Source organism: Neopelma chrysocephalum, unplaced genomic scaffold (genome assembly GCF_003984885.1).
Source record: "Neopelma chrysocephalum unplaced genomic scaffold, ASM398488v2 Primary Assembly neopelma1_44, whole genome shotgun sequence".
NCBI lineage: Eukaryota > Metazoa > Chordata > Aves > Passeriformes > Pipridae > Neopelma > Neopelma chrysocephalum.
This window is the reverse complement of record NW_020897703.1, coordinates 18,838,335-18,850,821: the sequence shown is the minus strand read 5'-3', so window position 1 is coordinate 18,850,821 and position 12,487 is coordinate 18,838,335. Positions and strand designations below refer to the sequence as shown.

General features: G+C 54.4%; 1 protein-coding gene across 2 annotated transcripts in view; it reads right to left on the bottom strand.

The window, feature by feature from the left end:
- NHEJ1 (non-homologous end joining factor 1) overlaps positions 1–12,487 on the bottom strand; it is a 44,765-nt gene that overhangs the window by 24,504 nt on the left and 7,774 nt on the right. The window lies entirely within an intron of this gene.

Genomic DNA, 12,487 nt, shown 5'->3' with positions numbered 1-12,487 from the left:
CTGGTGGCTGGCTGATTACAGGGCAGGCTGCTCCAGAGCTACGCAAACCCAGACCTCAATAAAGGCCAGATTGGAGCTGCCTTTCCCTCATTGACAACTTTGGTGCGCTCCCGCCGTGCTGCTCAGCTCCAGAATGCCGCTGGCTGCCCCCACAACCCAGCACAGGGTGAAGGGGAAAATAAAAGCTTAAACAAGTAGTGAGTAAGCGATGAGCAGAGGCAGGCGGGATCACCAGCCTGCCTTGCAGACAAGCACTAAAAATACAGTTTATTTTCCTAAGAAGCCAGCAACTTCTAAAACTGGAGGGTTTTTTTTAAAAAAAAAAAAGAGGAAGAATAAAATGCCATAAGAATTATAGATCCATAGCGGGGGTGGGGGAAAGACCTAAGAACAAGGAAAGAAAAACACAGCGATGAGTAAGATACACACATGACGTATGTAAATACACCAAGACGGAAATGCATAAGTCTCCTGCACACAGAGGCACACGCAGGCACATGCAGAGGCACATGTGTGGGGCCAGCTCCCGGTGGGGATGGAGCCAGCCCGTGCTCTCTCCTCTCCTCTCCCCAGGGCCAAAGGCATTAACCTCTGCACACACACACAAACATCTTACCAGGGCTTAGGCTGAAAGGGCACTTTGTCTTTTGGTCCACGGTGCTCTATACACCTGGGCTCCCAAGCCCCACCGGTGAGGTGGTGGCCACTGTCCCCAGGGGTTCCTATGACCACCTCTGTGCTGAATTCCTGGCGCCTGGCACAAGCCACGGACCCCACAGTGGCATGGACCCAGCCAGGCCAGGAGCCTCCTGGCCAGCAGCCGAGGCAGCCCTGTGCTCGGGCGGCCAGCCAGCGCACCAGACCCCAGCGTGCCCACAGATGAGGGAGGGATGGGGACCGGCACGTCCGTGGGGCTGCAGGTCAGGAGGCTTTAAAGGAGTTGATTTAGTATTGTCCTACCTGCCCTGAAATGGACACTTGAGCATGGGATGGAGGTTGCTTCGGGTCATCGTTGTGCTGAACAGAGCCCTCACAGCACAGGGCTGGAGAAAGGGTATAAGCTCACCTCCCTGGGCACAGCTGGGTGAGACTGCTGTGGTTCTGCCTGTCCCCCATGCACATCTCTACCAAGGAGATGCTCCCCCAAACACGTTCCCACAGTGATGTATGACCACCAGCCCCACCAGCACCTTGGTGCCACTGCACCCTACCCAGGGCACGAGCCTGGGAGAAGGCACAAAGCTGGAAGGGAAAGCAGGCAGTCCTGGTGTTACACAGCCTTCCTTGGCAGTTTGCAAGGGTCCTTTCCCTGAAGGAATCACCACGTGCCCCAAGGGACCCCAGCCACCTTCAGCACTGTACACTACCCACCCTGCTTCATGGCAGAGCCTGGCCCTGGTGCTCTCAGGGAAGTGGCATGGGACAAAGCAAGATATAGCAGAGCCCCAAATCACCTTCCACGCTGCACATGGAATGGTAGCACCTGGGCCACATCAAGGCACCTGCCACCTCTGCTTTTCCTCTTCCCTCACCATCCACCATCACCTGCTGGGGCAGGTCTCACCAGGCACATGGTGAGCCTGGGGCCAGCTGGGGCCATCGTTGCAGCCCCCACCACTGTCCCCCCCAGCCCAGGGAGCGGAAAACGGATCTCTGCAAAGGGCAGCTTATGCGGAAGCTGTTCGCATCCCGTAGTGCAGGCTCAACGGGTGAGGAGCAGGGCAGCTCCCAGGTCGGCAGGTTATCGGATGATAACAAGCCAGCACAGCCCAAGCACGCGACTTCCAGCAATGCAAGACTGTTTCCTTTGTTTTGGGAAAACAAGAGGGGAACGAGACCTTTTCTGGCACGTTCTTGCCTGGCCTGAAGCTGTCCCCCACTTGCACCAGCTCAGAGAGGAGCCGTACCCTCTGCCTGCTCCTGGCAGGAGGAGGTGGCTAGGGCCACCCCTCACCCTTTCGCCTTTCCCTGCTCTGTGAGGAGCAGGGCTGAAGCCGGTGACTCGCCAAGTGGGGCCAGACAGCTGCTCCTTGCATCCCCCATATCCTGGTGGGGGTCCTGGCTGCCTCCTCAGCTTGGCTGTGATGTGGGCTTGCAGTCCTGCTGGAGATCCCCTGGTCCTGCTGGCACAAGTACATCTCCCAAGCACCCTGAGAGGGTAAGGCTAAGGACCAGGGGGGTCAAGATGCCTATGCTTTGGGGACCCTACCACATTAGGGTTAACTCAACACATCCCCCATCCCCAAATGGGGGGCTCAGCCCTATATTGGGACAGGAGAGCAGCACAGGGTTTGAGCAGCCATTCCCACCTCCCCCTCCATCCCATGGTAGCCCCTGCTCCCGGGAGAGCTGCAGGTTTGATGAGGGTGGGGGAGACCCCCCCACCCCTTCCCCAGCAGAGGAGGAAACATAATAAGAAAAATAAAATTTATAAGCGAGGCAGTAATTACAGTGTGGCTACAAAAGGCTGCCTCCTCAGGGCCATCATTATGTGGCTAAATTTAACGCCCTGCGCGGCTGCTCGGGGCGGGTGGGGGGAAGCCGCGTCCCGAGGCTCTGAGCATCCACACAGACGCCGGCTCCTGCTACCTTCCCTCTGTGCCGGCCAGGGCAGGACAGCTGAACGGCAGCCAAGAAAGCCATAAAGCGAGTCAGAATTTTTTTAATAGTCTATTTACCAAGATGCTGTTTTTACTGCCGAGGTTTCTCTCGTTTTATCTCTGGCTTTCCCCCTCCGCCCCGCTCTCTCTTCCCCTGACTCTTGAACAGACCGGGCTGTATTTTCTGTTTTAGGTTCCTCTCTCTCACTTGCTCTAAATACTATTTTCAGAATTCTAATTTTATATGGTATGTCCCTTTTTTTTCCTCTTTCTCTTTTTTTTTTTTTTTGGTAAATATTTGCCATGACTAAGCCAGGACACATCCCGTTTAAAAGGTTCCCATCCCACAAAACATGAGCCCTTTAATGACATGAATCTCATTAGTTCTCCCCATGAAAAGAGGTATAGAAAGGGAGCATCACTCAGCCCCTCTGAGTTCCTGTATCTGCACAGACATATATTTAGCCGTGTGTACTGTACAGTCACAGGAGGGGACAGTCTGGGCACACGCACACCACCTCATTCAGCCAGAGGGACACTGAGTGGGAGCCCCTGGGACCAGTGGGTTTTGGGATATCCGTCTGTCTGGGATAGGGTTGGGAAGGGCTCTGGGCCCAGTGGAGCCAGAGCCAGTCTGCAAGTGCGGGCAACTGGGCACAGAGGAGCCTCAGAGTCCCTCCAAACTGGAATTTGGGATCCTCTGAAGGACCTTCTCTAGTGTTGGGAGCAGGTAGTGTAAAGCCCACCTGTGCTAGGAGAAGGACTGCAAGAGGGGCCCAGGCACTGCCCTCTCCAGGTTCTCAGTCCCACTGGCTGGCTTTGGCACTGGGTGGCAGATGTTGGCTATACACTTGGAGATTGACTCTGAAGGACCAGCACAATGTCCCAGGAAAGGCTGAAATGCCCAGAGAGGTTTCCTTAGTAAGGTGAGGGTCTGCCTGACCGAGTGGTCTTTGCATCAAGCACAGCATCCCTGGGGAGAACGCAGAGATCCCAAAGTCTCACACTATTCCAGCCTTCCTCTCAGCAGAGAAGGAGGCTCTGCCTCCCTCCATTCATAGCAGCATCTTCTGCTGGGGAACCAGTCCATCCACAGTGCCATTCTGGGCATGGTCATCCCTACTTCAGCATGGTCTTCCCTTCTCCAGTATATCTATCCCTTTCTTGGTGTGGTCTTTCCTTCTTCAGCATGGTCATCCCTTCTTTGCCATTGTCATCTCTTTCTCTGCACAGTCATCCATCCCTCAGGATGGTCAATCTTTCCTCTTGGTTCAACAGCTGTCTGATACCACAGGGAGAAAACCCAGGAGATGCCACACACTTGCCCATGGCTGACATTTCCAATCTCTCACGCAGAGCCTGAAGGACAGAGCAGGAGTAGTCTACAGAGAAGAATTTGTCCTCTCTTTCCCAGATCCTCTCTGCATTTTCCCTCTTATTTCCAGTCCAACGAGGACACTGCTATTCCTCAGCCCCACCGCACCCCTACCATTTTGGCATCAGTTCAGCATGTTAGCACAACTTCCTTATCTTCCTCCAGAGCTGTTCCCAGCAAATCAGGTGTGAAAAATGTGCAAAGGTACTGCTGAGCCTGCAGCATGGGGCATAGCTGTGCTCACCACATTCCCATGGGTGCTCCTCCACATTTTGGGGAGAAAGAAGAATAACCCCGAGAAGGGCTGCAGACAGGCAGTGCCATGCAGAGACCACTGCTGCTGCAGGCATTGCACTGACGGAGCAGCACAGGCTCTCCAACCCACAAATAAACCTGGAGGGATTTCCCTTCCAGCCTGTTTTCTTTAAATGGCTTTAAAGATTTGGTTTCGGCAGCTGAGTAGATCCAGCATGAAGCGGTATCACCAGCTCAGGCAGCAGATGCCCAGAGTTGAAAGGCAGCACACCTACAGTGGGTGTTTCCACGCTCTCTGGTGTGGGACCCTCTCCCCCTGCGACGTGGCCACATTTCCAAGTGTTTCCACAACCCAAAGAGTGAGACATGACTAGGAGGAGAGACTCACACCTCCCCAAGTGCATGGCTCCCAGAGCTGGAGCTTTCTGCAGCTGTGCCGGAGCCCGTGTGCTGGGCAGGGCTCCATGTGCTCATGCTGCACTGAGCCAGGTTCCCTGCCGGCCCCTAGCAGCCAACATTAATTCATTAACAGTCCCATTAACACCCAGCTGTGGTTTCCCCCCAAACTCAGGCAGGGACCTGCTCCCCTGTGACAGCTGCTGACAGACCAAGTTTCCACCTTCAGCCCTTCTGGAGTTCTGTATAAAAATAAGCAGGGCTTTTTTTTTTCAAAAGGAAAACTATATTTCCCCTATCCACACGCCCGCGCACACGTGCAGGACTCACAGCAGGAATTTGCTCCAATTTCCCCCACCCACAAACACATCACCTTTGGCCAGAGACCAAATGTGGGCATTTTCAGCCCAAGATATCAGGGGTTTTAGCATCCAGAAGACAAGAAGCCACCATGACCCTGAGCTGGGCTAAATAGGGTGCCTCCTCCCCAGCCAAGGGGTGCTGGGACACTCAGTGCTCCCACCGGGGGGCCTCGTTCAGCATCCACAGCGAGACAGCTGCCAGCCAGTCCTGAAGAGTGCCCTCCTGGCATGGCCAAGCATCCTGTTTGGGATCTGGGACCAAATTTCTATTTTCCCCTTTTCATTGTCATTCCCAGACAACTGTGAGCACCAGATGCTGCAGTATCCCAAGGAGATGCCCAGCCCAGCACCTACGTGGGACCTGCTACCCAACATCTATTTTTTCCCTTCCCACATATTTTCTCAAGAGCTGTGAGCACTAGTTGATGTGACACTCCAGAAGCCCTGGACCACCCTGTGCCAGAGAGGTGCTGATATCCTTGCCCTGTTCCATCCAGCTGCACATAAGGTTTTGCAGCCTGTGTCATCAGCACAGGAGTTGGCTCTCTGGGGCTCTCACTGGGAAGCTGGAGGCCAGGGAGCAGAGACCTCCATCAAATATAGGAACCAGGGGACCAGAGCACTGCTCGGGGCTCAGTGGGTGTGCTACCTTAGGTATGTCACCAACAGGGTGGCTTCAGGTCCCTGGAGAAGACAAAGCTGGTGCCACCTATCTCCCAAGATGCTTGGCCACTAGCAGAGCACCCTGCAGCCCTTTGATCCAGAGGTGTTTGCCTCGCTGAGAACCCTCTAACTACTCTTTCCTTTAAATAGCAAAGCTCACAAATGCCCTATATGGCTCCATGTCTATATGTTGTCTATATATTTGTGTACACACACGCACAAAACACACAGAGATTTATTCGTGTTTTCAGAGCGGTTCAGGATACATTCCAGGACGAAATTCCAGCCAGTGCTGGAGCCAAGAACATCAGTGGCCCCGGCATTTGCTGCCCCCTCTGCCTGCGTACACACTAAATACAGAAAGGGAGAGGTATAAATAGAGAGAGAAATACATGAATGGCCTTGTTTCCTTACACAGATACATAGGGTATGAAGGTTGGAACAGAGTGGGAGCAGGCAGCCTCAAGAATCTGATGGTTGTACCCCCTGGGGTGCAGAGCGACCCCTCCCCAGGTGCTGCTGCCTGCCCAGATGTGCTCAGCTGTTCAGTATCACCTCTGCATGGGCTGGCACAACTGGAAGGGGCTACAGGGTCTTTGGCCCAAGTGATAGGGAGGGATCAGCTCTCAGAAACACCAATAAAATCTGCCAGTGAATGCCACTGGAGAAGGGGTGTAGCTGTGGGTATGGGGGAAGCTGGCAAAGGGCTTGGGACATGCAGGGACATGGTGAAAAAACCTGACAGCCTACTTCAGGCACAGAAAGGGTGCAGGGGGCTGCAGAAGGCAGCACCAATGGGGCAGGCAACACTGCTCCTCTGCCCTGCCCTAGGCCAGTGGAGACAGCGGGGATGGCAACACCCCAGTCCAAACCCCATCAGCTGGGGACAGAGAAGCTGTCACAGAGCAGTGCCATTAGTCTACGTTGTTTTACTCCCCAAAAGGTCCTTTGCTTGCAGGAGTTACTGCCACATCCTGAGCTGAAGGGCTGGACCGGCAGCTGTGGGGTACAGTGGCAAGGGACAGACCATGTCCCACACCTTTTCCCCTACCAACTGTCCCTGCATGCCCCATTTGCCCTCCTCTAACCCAAACACAGCCTGGTGAGATTGGGACCCCAGACACCTCTGTGCTCCCTGCTGCCCCTTGCACGCTCCCCAGGGCCAGGCAGCTGCCTGCAGCCACGGGGCCAATAATGGCCAAGATGTGGGAGCAGGGCCAGGGGTGGTGGCAGGGGGATTGCTGCTCTGCTTTCAGGAGGAGGAGGGGGCTATCCCCCTTCAATGCTCCCATTTGAGCTGAGGCCTGGCACTGGCTCAAACCACCGCCTTGCTGACACAAGATCAATCATTCCCTGAGCTGAGTTGCTCCTCAGCAGCACTGTGCAGCCAGTGCCCATGCATGGGCTGGGGCCTCTCCCGCAGAAGCAGGGTCTGGTCCCTTCTGCCAGATGGCCTGTGATGCCCCTCTTCCTGCCTGCAGTGGCACCTGGCATGGCACAACCTGGCACATCACAGCACAGCATGGCCTAGCACAGCTTTGCAGGGTATGGCACAGCATGACACGGCATGGAGAGGATGAGGAAGACTCCAGCTACAAAGGAGGGTTCCCTGCATGTGCCAGACCACATATGCCACTGCAGAGCCAAGGGCTGTGCAGTGCCCCAGGAAGGGTGGCTGTGTTGGTGCCTGTACATCCCTCCACCCCTAAACAAACCACCAGGTGATGCTGGGCTGAAGTGGGCTGGGACCAAGCAGACAGCTTCCTGTACCTGGCCCAGATGCCATCCACTTTCTGCAGTGGCACAGCCACAGTCACAGGGGTTTGGGCTGTGAAATCCCCACATCCCCAGCAGGAGCATTCCCTCAGGGCTCCTGGGACAGTATCCACATCCCCAGCAGATGCAAGGTCTGGAGTAATCATGGACAGCATAGCCCTGGTCCAGCTGCTGGGGACTTACTGCCTGCCTGAGGTCTGGGTACTTTTGGGCAGGCTGCTGCTCTGGGGTGCCCGTGCCAAGTCTGGTTTTAGCAACATGCAGCTCCACTGACTCACTGCTTGTGCAAGCAGCCTGTGGCTGCCAGCAGTGGCCCAGAAAGTGCATACTGGCTGGGTGCCCCTCACCTGATAGGGCCTCAGCAAATAAATAAATAACACCACAGCACTGACCGCCACGCGCCTCCATGGCAAACACTGCAGGGGGCCGGTGCCCACGCAGTGGTCAGCACCCAAGCAGTGGTGAGCACCTATGCTTCTCCCCAAATGCCCCACTGAGGGCACCAAGTGCTAGCCCCTGTCTCCTTCAGCCAGCAGTTGTGGCACTTTGCCCCTTGTTCCCATCAGTGCCAGCATGCACACTCCCAGTCTTGTTCACACGCTCCTGCTCTTGTACACACACTCACACTGAGCACAAGTGATCCTCCCCTCCTGCTTGCAGCAGCATGCAGCTCCTTGAGTGTGTGCAAGGAGCGTCCTGCTCCCCCCAGCACAGCCACAACCTACTGCATTTCCAGTGTGGGACTCGGACCCCAGGGCAGGAATAGGATGGTGTGAACAAAGCTTGCTCAGGAACGAAGCAAGGACTGCCCAAGTGGCCCCAATTCAGAACAAGACACAAGCACCCATGCGTCTCACTGGGCAAGCACAGCATGAATGCTTTGCTGCACACAAGAGCTTGCTCTGCTCATCCGAGCAGCCCCACAAGCCAGCCCTATGCTGCCATCTCTGCCCTGATCCAACCTGCCAAGGGACCCCAGCCCAGCCGACTGCCCATGCCATCTTCTCTGTGAGCTGTTCACCCTGTGTGCAAGCAGTCCATGTCACACACACAGTGCTGGCCCCACTCTGGCTAACTAGCAGCTGCAAAGCCACAGCTACCTTGCGCTAATTAAAAACATCCCTCCTTTGAAGGAGCCAAAGGGCCACTTCCTCTCCACTGCACTGGGCTGGCGTGGGTTTGAGGGATGTCGTCCCCACCCTGCAAAATGCGCAGGCCGCTACCGCCTTCGCCCACTGACCGTGGCCACTCCGTTCCCTGGGGCTTATTTTTAGTGCCTGTTAAAAAGGCGAGGCAGGGTGCTGGAGGCAGGCAGGTGCTCGGCTGGCCCCGGGGTGGCAAAGGCCTGTGGCTCCAGAGCGTGTCCCAGCCGTCCTCCACCTGCCCTGCTGGCCTGTGTCCCCTCACGGGAGGGGGACGGGCGCCTGGCCCTGGTCCCAGCCCCGGTGGGGAACAATAAGAGGGATGCTGACCCCCGGGCGCCCTGACGTCAGCCAGCACCGCCGCCGGCACCACAGCCAGCCCTGGCCCCGGGGCTCCCACTCGCCCTCGGCTGGGGCCGCACTGGAAGCCGCCTGTTTGTTTATCTTCCTCTCCAGCATTGCTTGTTTTGATGGCACATCCTCCTCCTCCTCACCGGGCCCCGGGGTCGAGCCGTGAACCCGCCGCGTCCTGTTTGCCGAGGTCCCGCGCCCCGCTTGCGGAGGTGCGGAGCAGCCACCCCCGCGCCGGCCGCAGCAGATAAAAATACACAGGGCAGAGCATCCTGGGGAGCGGGGGCTATATTTGCACTGATGGTATCGGTGAGCTTGTCCTCGGTGTACCTGTCCCTGCCCTTGTCAGAGCACGGGGCACAGCACTGCATGGACCCCCTGACCCTGCCCCTCACAGAGCCGGATCATTGACTCTGGCAGAAGGCATGTCATGAAATGCTGACTGTAGCCAAGATAGGACAAGCTCTCAAAACCTATGGGTGGGCACCCCACGTTGTCCTGTGGGGTCATTTCTGTAACCCAAAGGGACACTTGGGGACAAAATATCCCCAACCTGCTAGGTCCTAGGCTGCTGGGAACAGTGCCGGGGCAGCTCCGAGGCACTGAGCCCTCTCCAGCCACCTGCTCCTTCCCCTCATGGTGTGAACCCCTGGGCTTGCCAATAAAAGCCACCGGCTTTGCCTCAGCTTGTGCACAGCCACCAGTCTCCTTCCAGCTCTGCCCAAGCCTAGGCAGCTGCTCAGCAGTGAACCCTTGCCAAAAACTGTGTGTGTGTGAAAGCATCGTTTCCTAAACGTATAAATATTACCAGGGATTTGCTGGAAAACTCCCCACGGTTAGTTAAAATGCCCTGGACAGCCAAGTGCACACAAGCCCAGGGAAAGGGCATGTTTAAGCTGAGCGGCTGAGCAGATCTGCCTTGGGGGACTGACAGGTCCTTTCCTCTCCATAGGGGATGCCGCAAAGGTTTGGGAAATGAGCAAAGCTGTGGAGCACTTTCCCACATCCAGCCCTGTGCTACACCATCACAATCCCTTTCCAGCCAGGACGTGCTTACTGCTACCAAACATTCACAACCTGAAGCCGTATTTTGCAAGTGGAGAGGCTGGAAGGACCATCAGACTTCTCCTCCTGACCTCTAGCCCACTGATGTTCAACCACGCACATCCCAAGACCAAACCCAGCAACTTGGTTTTCTTCCAGGCAGGCTCCCAGCCCAACTTTTGGAGACATCAAGAGATGGAGATCAACCACTGCCCTTGGGAGAATGCCCCAGTCGTTAATCACTGGCAGGAGCAAACCCAAGTGCCTCCATCCTAGCTCAAAATTGCCTGGCTGTGTCTCCCAGTGCCTGGCTTGTTCTCCACTGCTCTCTGTGAGATTAAAGAGAGCCCTTCACTAACCAGCATTTTCTCCTTGTAAAGACCCTCACACACTGTAATCAAGGCACCTCTCAATTTTCTCCCTGATAAGCTAGAAGAGCTCTTTCCTTCCAAATCTCTCAATGCCGGCCTCTCTCTCCAGCCCTCAACTCATTCCTTGACTCTGTGCTTGATTGTCTGGTGTCTTTTTGAAAACCTAGACACAGGAGTTGCTCACAGCATTCCCAGCTCCCCACAGCACACCCCAAGGGACCCCAGTCCCTTGTGCTGCTCCTTTCAGGAGTACTAAAAGGAGCACTAAATTGCCTGGGTGCTCTGAAATCCCTGCACAGAGAAGCCCACCCTTCTGCTGCAAGAAAAGAGGAGAGACTGGGGTGAAGAGCCAGTTTTGGTGGTGAAGAGAGCTGAAATGCTGTGTTTGGTGTTCCTCACTAGCACAAAACCTAGAAGACATCAGGAGGAATAATAGGGTACCACATTTAAACCAAAGGCAGCAGCTGTTCACATCTCACAGCTCACTGCTGCAGGAAGGCACATGGGCCAAAAAGCATCATTGGTGGGTTTACAAAGAACGGGATAAATGCAGAGATGACAGATGAGAGGACAGACATTGCCCCGGCAGACCGAGCACACAACCCCAGCCTCTCCTCTGTGGCCAGTGCTCAGACGTGGCTACCAGGGGACACAGAGGGGGAGCATCTCCCAGAACCTTTCATTCCCTCTGGCCCCAAGACACTGCTCCTGGACTGTTTTTGGGATACAGCACCAGCTGCCGTCTCATCTTTTCAGTTTCTGCAGATGTGATCCCCACCAGCTGCTTTTGCAAGGCTCTGTGCAGGGCTGCCTCACTCCCCTCCTACCCAGCCTGCACCTTCCCTTGTGCCTGACACCCTACCAGCTCTTGGAGGATGCTGAGTTTCAAGCCTGATGTTCATCTTTAGCAGATGTTGTTCAGCCTACCCTTGGACAAAGACACACTTCATCATCCCCCGATCCTGGTACATCTGCCTACATCCTTCCAGTGACAGCACTGAAACATTTACCAATTGTTTCTGCCATGTCTGTTCCAGTATCAATCATTTTACCACCTCTGTCTACTAATAAGCTTATCCCACTGCTGGGAGCTTGGGGTTTTCTCCTACTACACTAAATAAAAGCCTTTCCTTCTGTCCTTCACCATGATTTTTCACTGATGTTTTTAGCTTCTGTTATCCATTTTCTACACTTCATAATTTCTAATTTATATTGATTGCTATCTACTCCCGCTCTCCCATTTGTTATAAACTGCTCTTTTATTTCTAATTGCTGCCTTCACTTCGCCGCTGAACCAGAACGGGCTCTTGGCCAGCACTGCCCTTTCTTGATTGTGGAAATGTGGCTTTTTGTGGCTTCTGAGATTCTTCTGAAAGAGCTCACCATTTTCATTCACATTTTTCTATCTAAATGTTTCCTCTGAGCTGATTTCACTCATAATTTTCCCCCTGCTTTGGGAAATTAGCCCTTTCAAAAGCATGAAGGATATAAATTACTGTGTAGGAATGTTCTTTCTTTGCCCAGGGTGAATGTAATCTGGTCATGATCATCGGTGCCTAGGCAACATCCAAGTTGCAGTCCAGCAGTAAATTCATCTCTATCCTTCATAAGCAGGGGGAAACGAAAGTTGCCTGCACTGGATGCAACACCTCGCATATAAAAAAGGGATCATCTCTAGTTTTTAGAAACTCTGCAGATCATTTATTCCTGGCTGCACAAGAGCATCAGCTTGTCTCATAAAGCAATATCCTCACAAAGTCTGTGTGATACCACTGACACCCTGGTTGACTCCCTGGCCCCCAGCAGGCACCACTGCTTCCTACTCCTGTGCCTTTACAGTGAGCACAGGAACACTCAGAAGCATCCTGAGTCTTTTTGCATCAATGAGCATCAATCATTTCTGACCTTGACACATTAGTTTGAATCATTTTAGTGCTTCTGTGATGATTTCCAGTCATGAAAAAGGATCAGAGGAAAGACTCTCTTCTTCCAGTCCCAGTTTCTCCAAAGCACGTGTCTGATTTTAGAGCTGAGTGTGGCAAGGGGACAGTGCTGGGCACAGCACAGATAACATGGTGAAAAGCACTTGTCCCCACAATTCGCCACTGTGAAGTCACCTCTAAAAGCAACAGGTGAACCAAAAGGACCAGAT